This window comes from Bos indicus x Bos taurus, chromosome 2, assembly GCF_003369695.1.
Source record: "Bos indicus x Bos taurus breed Angus x Brahman F1 hybrid chromosome 2, Bos_hybrid_MaternalHap_v2.0, whole genome shotgun sequence".
Classification (NCBI taxonomy): Eukaryota; Metazoa; Chordata; class Mammalia; order Artiodactyla; family Bovidae; genus Bos; species Bos indicus x Bos taurus.
In genome coordinates this window covers 67,880,401-67,891,073 of record NC_040077.1, presented here as the reverse complement: position 1 = coordinate 67,891,073, position 10,673 = coordinate 67,880,401, and positions in this window count along the sequence as shown.

Below are 10,673 nucleotides of genomic sequence, written 5' to 3'. Positions count from 1 at the left end.
TTGTGTGTTATTTGTTGTTTTTCCCTTGCTGCTTTTAATATTTGTTCTTTGTGTTTGATCTTTGTTAATTTGATTAATATGTGTCTTGGGGTGTTTTGCCTTGGGTTTATCCTGATTGGGACTCTCTGGGTTTCTTGGACTTGGGTGATTATTTCCTTCCCCATTTTAGGGAAGTTTTCAACTATTATCTCCTCAAGTATTTTCTCATGGTCTTTTTATTTTGTCTTCTTCTTCTGGGACCCCTATGATTCGAATGTTGTAGCGTTTAATATTGTCCTGGAGGTCTCTGAGGTTGTCCTCATTTCTTTTCATTCGTTTTTCTTTTATCCTCTCTGATTCATTTATTTCTACCATTCTATCTTCTAATTCACTAATCCTATCTTCTGCCTCTGTTATTCTACTATTTGTTGCCTCCAGAGTGTTTTTAATTTCATTTATTGCATTATTCATTTTATATTGACTCTCTTTTATTTCTTCTAGGTCCTTGTTAAACCTTTCTTGCATCTTCTCAATCTTAGTCTCCAAGCTATATATCTGTGATTCCATTTTGATTTCAAGATTTTGGATCAATTTCACTATCATTATTTGGAATTCTTTATCAGGTAGATTCCCTATCTTTTCCTCTTTTGTTTGGTTTGGTGGGCTTTTATCCTGTTCCTTTATCTGCTGGGTATTCCTCTGTTTCTTCATCTTGTTTAAATTGCTGTTTGGGGTGTCCTTTCTATATTCTGGCAGTTTGTGGAGTTCTCTTTATTGTGGCTTTTCCTCGCTGTGTGTGGGTTTGTACAGGTGGCTTGTCAAGGTTTCCTGGTTAGGGAAGCTTGTGTTGGTGTTCTGGTGGGTGTCCAGTACTGAGTTATGAGATGTCTATGGTTTTGGGGTGACTTTGGGCAGCTTGTATCTTGAAGCTCAGGGCTGTGCTCCTTTGTTGCTGGAGAATTTGCTTGGTATGTCTTGCCCTGGAACTTGTTAGCCCTTGTGTGGTGCTTGGTTTCAGTGTTGGTTTGGAGGCGTTTGATGAGCTCCTGTCAATTAATGTTCCTTGGAGTCAGGAGTTCCCTGGAGTCAGAGTTTGGACTTAAGCCTCCTGCTTCCAGTTATCGGTCTTATTTATACAGTAGTTTCAAAACTTCTCCTTCTATACAGCACCATTGATAAAACCTCTACGTTAAAGATGAAAAGTTTCTCTACTGTGAGGGTCACTCAGAGAGGTTCACAGCGTTACATGGAGAAGAGAAGAGGGAGGAGGAAGTTAGAGGTGACCCAATTGAGATGAGGTGGAATCAATAGTGGAGAGAGTGGGGTAGCCAGTAGTCACTTCCTTATGTGCACTCCACAACTGGACCACTCAGAGATGTTCACGGAGTTATACAGAGAAGAGAAGAAGGAGGAAGGAGACAGAGGTGGCCAGAGGGATAAAAGGGGGGAATGAAAAGGAAGGAGACAGATCCAGCCAGTAATCAGTTCTCTAAGTGTTCTCCACCATCTGGAACACACATAAACTCACAGAGTTGGGTAGAGTACAGAGGGGTTAGGGAGGAGACACAGGCGACCTGGTGGAGAAAAAGGAGAGTCCAAAGGGAGAGAGAGCAGTCAAGCCAGTAATCTCGGTCCGTAGTGAAAAATGAGTCCTGAACATTGGGTTCTTAAAGGTACAAAATTGGTAACAAATACATAAAAGCAAAAATTAAAAATCTAGAGTAGTGTTTGGAATTTCAAAAGTATGATGTTAAAGAAAAGAAGAAGGAAAAGAAAGAGAGAAAAAACGAACAAAGAAAAACAAACAAGGTCGCGAAAATTATAAAGAAAATACAGGTACAAAATTGATAACTAATACCAAAAAGCAAAAATTAAAAATCTAGAGTTTGAAATTTCAAAAATACAATGTTAAAAAAAAGGAAGAAGAAACATAAAGAGAGAAAACAAACAAACAAAAACAATGTCGCAAAAATTATAAAGAAGATACAGGTACAAATTTGATATCAAATACCAAAAAGCATAAATTCAAAATCTAGAGTAGAGTTTGGAATTTCAGATATATAATGTTATATAAAAGAAGAAGAGCATGAAACAGGAAAAAAAAAAAGTCACAGAAATTATATAAAAAAAAACTGTAGGTACAAAATTGATAACATATACCAAAAAGCTAAAATTAAAAAAACTAGAGTAGAGTTTGGAATTTCAAAAATACAATGTTAAAGAAAAGAAGAAGAAGAAAAAAAAAACAAGGTCAAAAAATTATAAAATATATATATATGAAGTTTGCTGAAGAAGAAAAAAATAGGGTCTTTTTTTTTTTTGCAAAGTAATAGGTTATAAAAGTGAAAATTAAAGGAACAACAGAGGACTTAAAAAAAATTTTTTTAATTAAAAAAAAAAAGAAAGAAAGAATGATCGTAAAAATAGTAAAAATATATCTAGGACTTTCTCTGGTTTTGTTGTATGGTGGGTTCAGTTCATTTTTGGCTAGTTCCTTGGTCCGACTTATATTTCTGAAGATCTATAGGCCCCTTCCTATGTAGTCCGTAGTAACCACGGGGCTTTAATCTATTGCCTGTAGCTTCCAAGGCGTTTCCCTCTTTTATAACTTCTTCTGTTTGCTGGTCTCTTCAGTGTCTGGCTTCCGCCCTGACACAAAGGGGACAGTGGGGGAAACTTTTTTTTTTTTTTTTTAGGCTCACTTTTTCAGTCGCGCTGTGGGGAGGGAGGGAGGGATGCTGCAAACAAATAACACTGGTGTGCGCTCGCAGTGCCTCAGCCACACTGGGTCTGCCCCCACTCACGGCGCGTGTAGCCTCCCTGCCCTCACTGCTCGGGCTCTAGGTTGTTCCGCCAAGAACAATCTGAGGCTGGCCCTGGGCTGCATGCACCTCCCAGGTCCAAGCCGCTCAGGTTCAGGCACTCGGGTAGTCCTCAGAGGCGCAGACTCTGTTGGGCCTGCATTTTGTGCTCTTCCCAGGTCTGAGCAGCTCAGGTGATGAGGTGCTTGGCGAACGCCAATGCTGCGACTTATCGCCTCCCCGCCACTCAGTTATCTGGGTGTAAAACCGGCTCACCTTCTCAGACAGATGTTGACCGTCCAGACCCCCAAGAAGTTTTAGTTAGCAAAGAAGCCTGCTTACAGTTTTATAGATAATGTCTCTCTGGGGCTGTGATTGTCCCCTTCCGGCTCTGGCTGCCTGTTACCGGAGGCGGAAGGTCTGCAGCCAGCTATCTCTGTTCAGTCCTTTGTTCTGTGCGCGGGCCTGGCGGTGTCTTAGGTTGGGGCTGGCTTTTCGTGTGGTAGATATCCCACAGTCTGGTTTGCTAGCCCAAACTATGTCGCTCAGATAGTGCTCAGGGTATTCAGGCCAGATTCTTACTCTGAGCGATGCAGCCCACGCCGCGCCTCCCTGCCCAGCCCCCGCTTGCTAATGGCGTGTGCAGGCGTCTGCGCTGCTTCTCCGCTGGGGGAGTTACCGTAGGGCTCGCAATCTGCGAGTTTATTGTTTATTTTTTCTCCCTGTTATGTTGCCCTCTGTGCTTCCAAAGCTCGGCACAGATTCGGCAGTGAGAAGGTTTCCTGGTGTTTGGAAACTTCTCTCTTTTTAAGACTCCCTTCCCGGGACGGAACTCCGTCCCTCCCTCTTTTGTCTCTTTTTTTTTTTTTTGTCTTTTATATTTTTTCCTACCTCCTTTTGAAGAGTTGGGTTGCTTTTCTGGGTGCCTGATGTCCTCTGCCGGCCTTCAGAAGTTGTTTTGTGGAATTTACTCGACGTTTAAATGCTCTTTTGATGAATTTGTGGGGGAGAAAGTGTTCTCCCTGTCCTACTCCTCCGCCATCTTGGCTCCTCCCTCCTTCATTGTTATTTTTTAAACTTTAGCAGCCAGTTTTAAAATCTGTTCTCCACTGATCCAACTAAATAAACTACCCAAGTGGGAATTCTAAGCCACTCTTTTTGAGTCTTCAAAAAATTCTCATTTTTCATAAATAAACTCTGAAGTGATTTATGCAATAAATAAGCTCCTCTCCCAATTTTTATGGCAAGATCTCTTAGTATTCATTGGATTTAACTGTCATTTATTAAATAAGAAAAAAGACAAAATCTCAGTGGCATACAGCAGTAAGACTTGTTTTTCCTTCAAGTGTTTGTGAGTTGACTGGTGCTGCATGATCTAAGGTGGGCATGGTTAGATGGCGTTCAGCAGCTACTTAGGGCCAGTTCTACTCCAAATATTTCTTTTTCTAGCAGCATGCTAGTGAGAGTACCATAGCACCATAAATTCATGATGAGGGCAAAGGTACAAGAGAAAATATCAAAATATTCAAAGTATTTTTTAAGCTTCTATTGTCCATCTTCTGATGTCCTCATCCCAAGCAGATCATAAGATAAATATAAAATAAAAAATAGGAAGTTTAAGTTTCCTGTGAATGTAGCAGGGGGAGGAAGAAAATAATTTTTAAATATCTATATAACATTCAAAAAACTAAGATCATGGCACCCACTCCCATTACTTCATGGCAAATAGATGGGGGGTAAATGGAAACACTAACAGATTTTATTTTCTTGGGCTCCAAAATCATTGTGGATAGTGACTGCAACCACAGAAGTAAAAGAGGCTTGCTCCTTGGAAGAAAAGTTGTGGCAAACCTAGTGAAGTGAAGTGAAATGAAGTCTCTCAGTCATGTCCAACTCTTTGCTACCCCATGGACTGTAGCCCACCAGGCTCCTCGGCCCATGGGATTTTCTAGGCATGAATACTAGAGTGGGTTGCCATTTCCTTCCCCAGGGGATCTTCCCAACCCAGGGATCGAACCTGGGTCTCCCACATTGTAGGCAGATGCTTTACTGTCTGAGCTACCAGGGAAGCATCCTAGACACCATATTAAAAATCAGAGACATTACTTTGTTGGCAATGGTCCATTTAGTCAAAGCTATGTTTTTTTCCAGTAGTCATGTATGGATGTGAGAATTGGACCATAAAGAAGGGTGAGGACCAAAGAATTGATGCTTTCAAATTGTGCTGGAGAAGGCTCTTGAGATTCCCTTGGACAGGCAAGAGATCAAACCAGTCAATCCTAAAGGAAATCAGTCCTGAATACTCATTGGAAGGACTGATGCTGAAGTTGAAGTTCCAATATTTTGGCCACCTGATGTGAAGAGCCAACTCATTGGAAAATACCCTGATGCTGGGAAAGATTGAGGGCAAGAGTAGAAGAGGGTGACAGAGGATGAGATGGTTGGATGGCATCATTGACTCAATGGACATAAATTCCAGCAAACTGAAGAAGATGGTGAAGGACAGGGAAGTCTGGCATGCTGCAGTCCATGGGGTTGCAGAGTCAGACACAAACTTAGCAACTGAAAAACACTGATCTATATAATACCTCTTGCATTATTTCCCACCATCACTGTCTGCTAAAATGGTGTTATTAGTTACATGTAGGAGGAATTACTATGCCACACTGATGTAATTTCAAAGAAAACAAAAACACTTGGGATTTTAGTTAACATGCACAAACTTGTCATCAGGTTTGATTTGTCAGGTTGTTTGAAGTGTTGCAGATAGCTTACAGAGCTTTCAAAGATTTCATGTTGCCTATTGATCTTGGTTTAAGAACTTCTGTTATAGAAAGTACCAATCAAATCTATTCTTTCATGCTATCTTTTCCATTGGAGAAAATATTTATCTTTTAAGAGTCTAGTGATTTTTTGCACGTTTACCACATTCATCACACCAACCACAGTAGCCATCCACCTTTTTCAAGTTACTCCATATGTCTCCATTTGCAGCTTCTGAGTAAAGCCCAGAATCAGGTGTTTACTTTGCAATATTCGATTTCTTTCTTCTCTATTTGTCATCTGGTAGTGGTGAGTCCATGTGCTTTATATACCTACTCATACATTCCTGAATGCTTACATGTTCATGTTTTAAGGGGATCAGGGATTTAATTACCTGCACTGAATACAAAATATTTATACTAAGAGTATTAATTTCTTGCTCACTACTGCTTACTAATAGCTATAAAGAGAATCATTCTTACATAAGAAACCTAGAAGAAAAGACTCAAAAAATTAAACAGAACTTGAAATGTTGGATTAAACATTCATTGCCCATTTTGTACAAAATATAATTTAGCCAGAAAAAGATAAAGAAATGCAAATGTAAATAAAGATGGAAAGCCTTAATACTGACATTAAGTGCAATATCCTGACAAAAGGGTTTGGAAAGTTGCTTTCTGAATGAGGAGTGGAAAGATAAAAGATGAACACTTTTTTTTTTTTTTTTAATCTGCCTGATTCACACTTTATTCAAAAAAGCAGTAAGTCAAACCCAGGTTTGTAGCATTTGTCAATTTCCATAATATTTTTACTCCCACCTTGGCTGATTTCAAGCTGCTAGTCTATTCTTACAGAATGTAGAAAAGAGACAGGCAGCAGCTACCATTATTAGAATTTCCATCCCTCAGTTGCAATAGCAAAAACAGCCTTAGAAAGTGAAAGTGAAGTCGCTCAGTCGTGTCCGACTCTTTGCGACCCCATGGACTGTAGCCCACCAGGCTCCTACGTCCATGGGATTCTCCAGGCAAGAATGCTTAAGAGCATAGATAATGGCAAAATACAGTATAAAATTAAAAATTATGATTTTTAAGTACCCAGCACATTTGTTTTGTGATCATAAATTTATGTAATTTAGTTTTTGATAATAGCTTTATCAGCTCACAAATTTCCTGAATATTTAACAGTTATTGCTTGTGAGCCAGTTTAAGATGAGCACTTTTTATTCGACAAATGTCTACCTGTTGCTGCTGTTGCTGCTGCTAAGTTGCTTCAGTCATGTCTGACTCTGTGCAACCCCATAGACAGCAGCCCACCAGGCTCCCCCATCCCTGGGATTCTCCAGGCAAGAACACTGGCATGGGTTGCCATTTCCTTCTCCAATGAATGAAAGTGAAAAGTCAAAGTGCAGATGCTCAGTCGTGTCCGACTCTTAGCCTTCCAGCCTCCTTCCAGCCTTCCAGGCTCCTCCGTCCATGGGATTTTCCAGGCAAGAGTACTGGAGTGGGTTGCCATTGCCTTCTCCGTCTACCTGTTAAGACTCTTCTTTGATGATGGAAAACTGTTAGTCGCTCAGTCGTGCCCAACTCTTTCAAACCCATGAACTGTATCTCACCATGCTCCTCTGTCTATAGAATTTTCCAGTCTAAAATACTGGAGGGGGTTGCCATTCCCTTCTCCAGGGGATCATTCCTGACCTACTCTGGATCATTTTGTCTTTCAGCAGGCTACAGTCTGTCCTGAGGAGCTCTCACTCTGTGTATTCATCCACCCCTTCTCTGAAAGAATTATTTTTACTATTTCGGTCTTGCTCCAAGAAAGCTACAATAGTGTTAAATGGAGGCTCCTGAAAAAATCGTCATGAGATTGATTCAGATTGCAGTTCCTGGGGCCAGAACAGATATTAGATAAATAGAAACAACGAGGAAGACTTATAATCATTGTCAGTCAGCTGTATGTGTTTGCACCTACTGTGTAAAGAGCAATTAATTAAAGTCACTCAGTTGTGTCCAACTCTTTTGGACCCCATAGGCTGTAGTCTGTCAGGCTCCACAGTCCATGGGATTTCCCAGGCCAGAACACTGGAGTGGGCTGCCATTTCCTTCTCCAGTAAAGAGCAGTAAGAAGATATAAGGTTGACATCCTCCCTTAATATGTTAAGATTATTTTTAAAATATATAACAGAGGAGTTTTCACTGGGTCTAAAAAATTTCATGAAACTTGCTCTTTTTCTGCTACACTCAGGGACAGAAATGCTCCAAAGGTTTTGAATTAACTGGCTTCCCTTCTGCGGACATAGAAGCACCACTTATTTACCAATGCTGGGTCTTGGAAGGCAAAGATCTTTATATTCTTATTCCAGTTCACTGTATTCTCATGTTGGTTGTTGTTCTTTCACTAAGTCATGTCCGACTCTTTGTGACTTCATGAACTACAGCACTCCAGGCTTCCCTATCCTTCACTATCTCCCACAGTTTGCTTCCCTGGGATCTCAGTTGGTAAGAATCTGCCTGAAGTACAAAAGACCTGGATTCAATCCCTGGGTTGGGAAGATTCTCTGGAAAAGGGAATGGCTAGTCACTTCAGTATTCTTGCCTGGAGAATTACATGGAAAAAGGAGCCTGGCAGGCTACACAGTCCATGGGGTTGCAAAAGAGTCGAACATGACTGAATGACTAACACTATGCATGCTCATGCAGGTTCTGCTAAAAATAATGTTTCTTGAGTCTGCTATTACCATAAATGTAAGCAAATAGAAAAGTTTGTCAAAATATGTAATTTCATGTGCAACCAACCTCTTTGTATCATTCATCATCAAATTATATATTACATGGGAATTGAAAATATAAATCTCATGTTTATTTGATATATGAAGGATTTCAGGAGAGATATATATATGTCTTTTTAGACATAAATTTTATGTAAAAGGATATGGTCATTACAGTCATACTCATTTATAAAGTTTCTTTGTGGTAACTATTTTCAATTACTACATTAAACATTACAGGAAGAAGATATTGAATTTTTTTATGATAAGTTTTATCATAAAGTTTTATGATAAGATTCAAATAATGTTTTATTTAATCAAAACCTTTAGCATTTATAATAAAAGATTGTCATAATGAGTGCTGAGTACTGTCAAAGAAAATAATAAGACTATTGACATATTGAGTCCATTGGGTAAAATAAATACATCCTTCTTCAGACAAAAGGAATGGATATATTACAAGCCAAAAGATACCGGGGAACTTTAATCTTTGATCTATGTAGCTAAGGATATCCTTTAATAAATTTTTTTCAATATACTTTATATACCTTTATTGAATATTTATTAAGAATTGTATTGAATACATAAAATTGTGTATAACATAAATCCAAGTCCCACTTAAGTAAGACAGAAATTTGGTAGTTTTATTTGCAATTTTTGTCTCTGTTTTTACCAATTTGTCTCTCTAATATAAACCCTCTTTAAATTGAGTTTCTGTGTATGAAAACCACAATATGACACACAAAAGGCTCTAGGCAAATTTCCTATGACTTGTCCATGCCCTTAAGAAATAAGCAGAAATATTTGTCTTTCTATGATAAATACATATTGTTGCTAACTAATTCTGATGAAACACAGAATATTTCTAACATATTATCTCTCATCTCATCTGCCAGACATCATCATAATTTCAACTTTTATCTTCTTTATTTAAGACATTTGAAGTCACCAAGTTTATTTGCTGAAAGTATAGAAGAATTTGAGATAAGAAGAAAAATATCTAATAAGTTCAAAACTTGTCATAGTAACTTGAAAAGGTTAAATTAAAATGCATACATCTTGCATAACTGAAATTAGATATCCACTAAATGGCATTTCTTCATTTCCCTCTTGCTTGAGCGCTGGCTACACACACACACACACACACACACACACATACACACAATGGTTAGCCAAATAGCCAATTCTAATTGTACTTCTTTTTCTCCAACACTAAGATATGAAAAGATACCAAATAAACTTAAGCTTAAAATCTGGCAGGTGAAGCCTCCAATAATAAACACAAGGACACCTGTAACAAGAAGAACTATAGCTTTTTAAAAATATATAAATGAGGTTCTGCTTTCGGTTAGAGGAGAAAATAACAATGTAAATACCACAATGTGAAAAAATTAATATATCATGAGTGGGCTTTATATCAGATTTCAAAGATGCTTCAACATTCCAAAATTAAGTGTAATTCACCATTTGAACAGAATATCAGGTAAAATGTGGTCACATCAATAGACGCAGATAGAGGAATAGAAGAGGATTTTTTTAATCTGATAGAGGAGATTTAACAAATCCTACAATTAATACCATACTTCAGAGTATTGTATTAAAGACTTCCCCTAGTGGCTGCTCCTTTAATAAATCAATTTCACAAGAATTAGCTTCTCAGTTTCAGCATTTAGGTAATTGAAACTTTCACAAACATAAATCAGTTTATTTTTTAAGATATTAAGAAATGAACAATATAACCACATGGACACGGATATTAGAGCTAAGAATATAATAAATACTGAAATCAATGAAATAAAAATAAATATTTGAAGATAAATCCAAACTTGTCTTCAGAAAAGATTAATAGAATATCCTTTATGAACATGATTAACTTAAAAAGAATGAAAAAACAAGACTAGAAATAGAAAAAGAAGCACTTTATATTTCTCAGACTTGGGGTTATACATAAGCATAAGTAAAATAAAAATAAGATACCATGAATAAATCTGTGATAAAAACATCAACACCTAGAGTAAATTAATTATTTCTAAGCAAAATAAAATAATTTCTACTAACCTGAGAATAATTTGACTATTTTGACATAAAAGGGGCAGCAAAAGTGATTCAAAGATTATCAGAATCAGCTTGCTTTACAACTGATATCTGTTAAAGAATCACTGAGTTCATTATAAGTATTCTAGAATATTTATATTTTATAAATAATATCCTAGTATTAGAAATATGTTCTAGAAAAAAATACTCTAAAAATTTCTCTGATTTATTGTATAAGGCTTACATACATTTATTACAAAATTCTACTGAAGGAACTGCAAAAAATAAATCTTATTTGTTGTGTTGGAAAATGTAAAATTTCAAGTGCTTGA